We start from the raw sequence: 6,996 nt of genomic DNA, 5'->3' as shown, positions 1-6,996 counted from the left end.
ATAAAAAATGCTGCCCATTTCCAGAGAGAGAGAACTGATGAATTCTAAATGCAGAGAGAAGTATAATTTTTCACATTTAAAAAAATTTTGGCAGGGGGCAGCTAGGTGGTGCAGTGGATAGAGCACCAGCCCTGGAGTCAGGAGGACCTGAGTTCAAATCCGGCCTCAGACACTTAACACTTACTAGCTGTGTGACCCTGGGCAAGTCACACTTAACCCCAATTGCCTCACTAAAAAAAACAAAAACAAACAAACAAAAAATTTTGGCAACATGGCTAATATGGAAATATGTTTTGCATGATTTGACATATATAATTTATATCGTGTTGCTTGCCTTCCAATGAGTAGGGGAGGAGTAGGAGGGAAGGAGAGAATTCAGAACTCAAAAAAAATTAATTAATGTTTTAAATAAGTAATAAGTTTATTTAAAAGATAAAGAAATCCTAACTTCATACTTTTATATAGGATCCATGGGGTATAAAGGAATCTCTCAGCCAATTGGAACAAACTTCCCTCTGGAGTCATTTTATTTCATCAAATGGCTTTCAAAGATTTTTTACACTTAGTCTGAAGCCTGTGAATGATGGATTGATATGGGTTCTCATTAAGGCTAAGTTGGGATGAAGTGGTTTCAATTCCACCCTTACAAAAGAAGATATAGTACCTTTGCTTGGAACTGACAATAGAGAAAAATGATCAGCTTGATTCTTCTTTTCCTTCTGTTGGTTTTCTCCGCCAAGAAGAATGACCGTTGCTCAGTAAACAGCAGAACAAAAATGGCTGAAAGGCTAAGTACCATGGCTTACCCAAGTAAGGAGAGCTTAACAAACCACCTAGTTGTCCATGATGAATTCAAGTCACCTGGTCCATAATAACTACATCCTTGGGTGCTAAAATGACTGGCAGATAATTGATGAGTCACTTCCAGTGACATCTGAAAGATCATGGAAAAAATGGAAGAGGTACGACCAAGTCAGAGAAAGAACCAATGTCCTAGTTTTCAAAAAAGGGAAGAGGGGCGGCTAGGTGGCGCAGTGGATAAAGCACCGACCCTGGATTCAGGAGTACCTGAGTTCAAATCTGGCCTCAGACACTTGACACTTACTAGCTGTGTGAACCTAGACAAGTCACTTCACCCCCATTGCCCCGCAAAAATAAAAAAAAATTTAAAAAGGGAAGAGAAAAGTCTGCAAACTAAAGATCAGTCATTGTGATAGAGATTCCTGGGAAAATTCTGGAATGAATCCTTAAAGAGCTGGTTGATAAACATCTAGAAAGCGAGTAAGTAACTATTAAGAGCTTGGCTTCATCAAGGCAAGCCTCATTTCCTTTTTTGATGGGATCACTAAATTGGTAGATACGAATAATGCAGCAGATTTCTTTTAACATAGATTTTAACAAAGCTTCTGATAGAATATGTCTCTTAATTCTATTTTTTCTCTTACCATTCTTGGGAATAATGTAGAAGATAGGAACTAGGCAATCATACAATTTATTTGGATGGCCGGACTCTAAGACTTGTTGATGGTTCATTGTTACAGTGACAAGTCTCCAAGGGAGTATGACAGGGACTTATGCTTGGTTCTGTGCTGTTGAACATTGTTATTAATGACTTAGTTAAAGGCCTAGGCAGTATGCTCACCAAATCTGCAGGTGACACAGAGCTGGGAGGGAGAGTTAGTACACTGTATGACAGTCAGCATATACAAAGCTCTTGACAGACTGGAGCAGCAAGGCTGAACCTAAGGAGATAAAATTCAATGACGAAAATATAATTATGGAATCACAGACCTGCAGAACCAGAAAGAACCTCAGCAATCATCTAATCCAGCCCACACATGAAAGAATCCCCACTATACCATACCTGACCTCTGTTTCAAGAGCTCCAAAGAAGAGGAAGCCACCAACTCTCAAAGCAAGACATTCCTCTTTTGGACAACTCTAGTTGAAGGGGCAGCTAGGTGGTGCAGTGGATAGAACACTGGGTTTGGAATCAGGAAGACCTGAGTTCAAATCCAGACTCAGGTAGTTACTAGCTGTGTGACCCTGGTCAAGTCACTTAACCCTGCCTGCCTCAGTGTCTTCATCTGTAAAGTAAGTTGGAGAAGGAAATGGCAAACCACTCCAGTAGCTTTGCTAAGAAAACCCTAAATGGGGTCACAAGGAGTCAGACACAACTGAAACAACCAGACAACAAGAATTGTTAGGGAGTTTTTCCTGACATAGAACCTAAACTTGCCTCTTCCCAACTTCTACTCATTGCTGTAGCCTCTAGGGCCAAACAGAACAAGTCTAATTCCTCCTCCACATGACAAAACACATAACTTAATAACAGAATAATTAATTGGATGATAATTTTTACTAATTAATAATTTAACACCTAAAGTTCTTGAACAGGGGGGCATCTAGGTGGTGCAGTGAATAGAGCACCAGCCCTGGAGTCAGGAGGACCTGAGTTCAAATCCAGCCTTAGACACTTGACACTTACTATCTGTGTGACCCTGGGCAAATCACTTAACCCCAATTGCCTGACCAAAAAAAAATATTTTCTTGAATACAGCTAGCTCCCTGGTTCCCCTCCACAACCTTCTCTTCTCCAAGCCAACCATGACCAGTTCCTTCCACAGATCACCAGTTACCATAGACTCAAGGGCCTTCCTTCCCCACCATGGTTGTCCTCCTCTGAACATTCTCTAGGTTATCAATATCTTTCTTATATTGTGAGGCCTAGAACTGAACCCAATACTCAAGATGAGGTTTGTCAAGAGAAGAATACAGCGGGCTCATCATCTCCCTATTCGTGAAAGCTATGCCCTTCCTAACATAAATTGTACTAGTCTTTTTGGCTACCATATACGTCACCCTGCTGACTCATATGTAGCCTGTAGGTAACTAAAAAAACCATATTACTTCAAGAACAACTGTCATCTACCCAAGCTTCCCCATCTTAAATTTGTGGAGTTGATGTTTTATACCCAAGTGCAAGGCTATTGAATTTTATTTTATTAGATTCAGCCCAGTGTTCAAGCCTGTTGAAACTCTATCATTATTGGGATACAAAAAGAAACCAACTTCACAAGTAAAAGATGTGCAAAGGTTTGGCCAAAAAAAAAGAGCTGGGTGTTTCAGTGGACCGCAAGCTCCATATGGGTCATTAGGGTGTTATGGCAGCTTAAAAAAGCTAATTCAATCCTGGGGTGCATAAAGAGAGGCAGAGCCTCTGGAAATAGGGAGGGGCTAATCCCACTGTCCTGTACACTTCTCAGATCTCATCGGGGAGCACTGGGGTCAGTTCTGAAGACCACAGTTTGAGAAGAATATTAATAAGCTGGCAAGCGTCCAAAGGAAGACAACCAAGATGATGAAGGGCCTTAAATACTTGTCATGTGAGTATCAACTGAAGAAACTAGGGATGTTTAGCCTTGAGAAAAAAGGACGGGGGGGAGGGGAGGAATATGACAGCTGTATTCAAGTATCTGAAGAGCTGTCATTTGCAAGAAGGATTATACTTGTCTGGGTAGAAGTTGAGAAGAGGCCAGTTTAAGCTTGATGTCAGGAACAGCTTCCTGTTAGAGCTGTCCAGCAGTGGGTTGGGCTTCCTTTAGAGGTGGTAGGTTTCTCCTCCTTGGAGGTTCTTCAAGCAGCCTCTTAGAGTTTCAATTCAAAGCTGGATGATCACCTTCTAGTGTGCTCTAGTAAGGATTCCTTTTCAAGTATGATTTGACCAGACTTCTGGGGCAGAGCAAAGATGGGGGAGGAAAGGCAGTGAGCTCTCGAACTCATGACACGATCACTCCAAAACACATCAAAATAATGCCATAGTGTGGAAATTTATTTTGATTTGGGGACCCTACCTTTAGGCTGAGATTAGAAAGCTTTAGGCCCTCAGGGTCTCTCCCCCTACTCCTCAGCTTCAGCTGAGCAGAAAAAGCTCCATGGGCTATACAAGACGCCAGGTCAGACAGCTGGGGGGGGTGGGGAAGCCCCCAGCTCCCTCCAACCTGAGCGGAGCTATCTGAAAGATAGCCTGTGCTGAGGCACGTGAAGTGGAAGTGCACCCCCCCAAACCAGCCGCAGCCCTGGCTGGTGGATTAGCTTGGTCTGTGGGGGCGAAGGAAGCCCCAAGATTTGAGTGGAGAGAAGAAAAGGTATATATAGACCTGGGAGAAAAAGAAGGAGGAGGACAGACTAGGCGGACTAGAAAAGGAGGACTAGAGGAGGGGCTGACTAGAGGGGAGCTCGGACAAGGACAGAGGAGAGTTCGGTTTGGAAAAGGAGAGACTGGGCTGACAAGGTTACAGGCCTTAATACAAACCAGGGAAAGTGTAACGTGCCCATAATCTTTCAGCCGGAGGTGGCTAAGGCCCTTATTGTATTCAAGAAGTTCGAATAGCAGCAGATGGGAAAGAGACACAGTGGCCAGAGACCAGGAAAGCAGTCAGGTTGTACATTTTATTTCCCTATATTCTTAATTTTAAATAGTATCTCATAAATAAACTCTGCTTTGATTATTTAGTTAAGAGGCTTTTTAATCTTTATCAATTTGGGAGTGGAGCAGTGTGGTGGAACTTTATAAACGGCCCATATTAAATTAACAGCAGTCAGATAGCCAAATAGTCAAAAGTCCCAGATTAGTCCTCCACTCAGAAAGATTAGTCATCCATAGTTTAGCCCCCCAAATTAGACCCAGTCAGTAAAAATATTTTTACAATAGGACAATCCCTGGAGCAGCAAGACCCACAGAAGAATGTGCTGAAATCATCTTCTAACCAAGAACAGCTCGGAAGGTAGGAAGGAGGGAGCTGCTGTGCTGAGACAGGAGTGAAGCCCAACCCCACTGTCACCCTGACACAGATCCAGTCCCAGGAAGGCCTCACCAGAGAAGGAGACCCCCAGAGCCTCTGAATCAGCTGAAGCGCTAGTGTCATCTGGAACTAAGCTCATAATCTGGTGAGAGGTCTGAGCCCTTGGCAGGGGGGAGACTACAGGGGTCTATTCTGGTGCTGAGGCAGAACTTGGGTTTTTCAACCCTGCTGGGAACCAGGAGGTAGGCTTGAGTAGCAGTGGCCCAAGTCGGGGAGGGGCACAGGCTCGTCTGAGCTGACAACCACAACACACAAAGCTGGTTGATTAGTAGCAAGTTGGTCTGGGGTCATCTACAGACCAGGAAACAGGCCAGGCAAGTGAAGAACCTGATCCTCCTTAAATCATACCACCTGGGACTTCTGAAGCTTGGGAGACTGCAGCCTGGAAACAGTGCCCCACTTTAAGGAGCTAAAAGTCAAGTAAAAGAAAGGCAAGATGAGCAGACAGAGAAAGGTGAGGACCATAGAAAGTTTCTTCAGTGACGAGGAAGACCGAGGTGCACCCTCAGAGGAAGATGTCAACATCAGGTTCTTGTAATGATTGGAACGATGCCACCTGCGGGAGAGCTACTGTAGGAAAGCTCCGTCATGAGGAGAAGGCGTCTGAGGGCAAGCCATGTGGTCAAGGTCCTTGGAGTCAGGAAGTGACATTTGCTCGTGGGTACTATCAAGGCGACCAGCCAATCAACTTGAGGAGCCTCCCATTTCTGGGAGGAGGATGCGAAGTGGGAAGTGGACACTCCTCAAGTTGATTGGCTGGTCGCCTTGATAGTACCCACGAGCAAACGTCACTTCCTGACTCCAAGGACCTTGACCACATGGTTTGCCCTCAGACGCCTTCTCCTCATGGTGGAGCTTTCCTACAGTAGCTCTCCAGCAGGTGGCATCATTCCAATCATTAGAGTCCCTATATCTAAAGCTTCCAAGAAAATATAAATTGGTCTCAGGCCATAGAGGTGCTCAAAAAGGACTTTGAAGATAAAGTTAGAGAGGTAGAAGAAAAAATGGAAAGATAAATGAGGGTGATGCAGAAAAGACATGAGAAAAAAAGTCAACAGCTTGAAAAGTCAAATTGGCCAAATGGAAAAGAAGGTACAAAAGCTCTCTGATGAAAATAATTGCCTAAGAATTAGGATTGAACAAATGGAAGTTAGTGACTTTATGAGAAACCAAGACACAATAAAGTAAATCCAAATGAATTTTTTAAAATAGAGGGCAATGTGAAATATCTTCTGGGAAAAACTGCTGACCTGGAAAATAGGTCCAGGAGAGATAATTTGAAAATTATTGGTCTACCTGAAAACTATGATCAAGGAAAGAGCTTAGACATCATCTTCCAAGAAATTGTCAGGGAAAATTGCCCTGATATTTTAGAAGCAGAAGGTAACATAGAAATTCAAAGAATCCACCGATCACCCCCAGAAAGAGATCCCCAAAGGAAAACCCCTAGGAATATTATAGCCAAATTCCAGAGCTCTCAGGTCAAGGAGAAAATGTTGCAAGCTGCCAAAAAGAAAGAATTCAAGTACTGTGGAGCCCCAGTCAGGATAGCACAAGATGTAGCAGTTTCTACATCAAAGGACCAGAGGGCATGGAATATGATATTCCAGAGGGCAAACGAATTGGGATTACAACCAAGAATCACCTACCCAGCAAAACTGATCATAATCTTTCAGAGGAAAAAATGGGACTTTAATGAAAAAGAGGACTTTCAGGTATTTGTGATGAAAAGACCTGAACTGAATGGCACATTTGACTTTCAAATATAAGACCCTAGAGAACCATAAAAAATTGGAGTTGGGGGATGTACCTGGGGTTGTGCAGTGGGTGACTGTCTTGTGTCTGAGGCCAGGTTTTGGCTGGGATCTCCCTGGGTCCAGAGTGGATGCTTTATCCACTGTGTCACCTAGATGCCCCATGATGACATCTTTAGGGTTAAATTGAGGGGTGAGGGGAATGCACTGGGGGATAGGAAAGGGAAGAGGTGAAATCCTACATGAAAGAAACAGGAAAAGGCTTATGGAGTGGGGGAAGAGATGGGGGAGGAGCAGGGCAGTAAATGAATTTTACACTCATCAGAAAAGGCTCAAAGACCTCAATCTCATCAGAATTGGCTCAAGGAGGGAATAAC

General features: G+C 43.6%; 1 long non-coding RNA gene across 1 annotated transcript in view; it reads right to left on the bottom strand.

Moving 5' to 3' along the window:
• Window positions 1-493: 493 nt before the first annotated feature.
• LOC122743853 overlaps window positions 494-6,996 on the bottom strand; it is a 15,488-nt gene continuing 8,985 nt past the window's right edge. The window contains exons 2-3 of the long non-coding RNA XR_006355031.1: window positions 1,643-1,742; window positions 494-934 (exon numbers count right to left, since the gene is read on the bottom strand). This is a non-coding gene — a long non-coding RNA (uncharacterized LOC122743853). The remainder of the gene's footprint in view (window positions 935-1,642; window positions 1,743-6,996) is intronic.

The sequence above is a fragment of the Dromiciops gliroides genome, chromosome 1 (genome assembly GCF_019393635.1).
Source record: "Dromiciops gliroides isolate mDroGli1 chromosome 1, mDroGli1.pri, whole genome shotgun sequence".
Lineage (NCBI taxonomy): Eukaryota > Metazoa > Chordata > Mammalia > Microbiotheria > Microbiotheriidae > Dromiciops > Dromiciops gliroides.
This window is presented reverse-complemented; position numbering and strand designations above follow the sequence as displayed.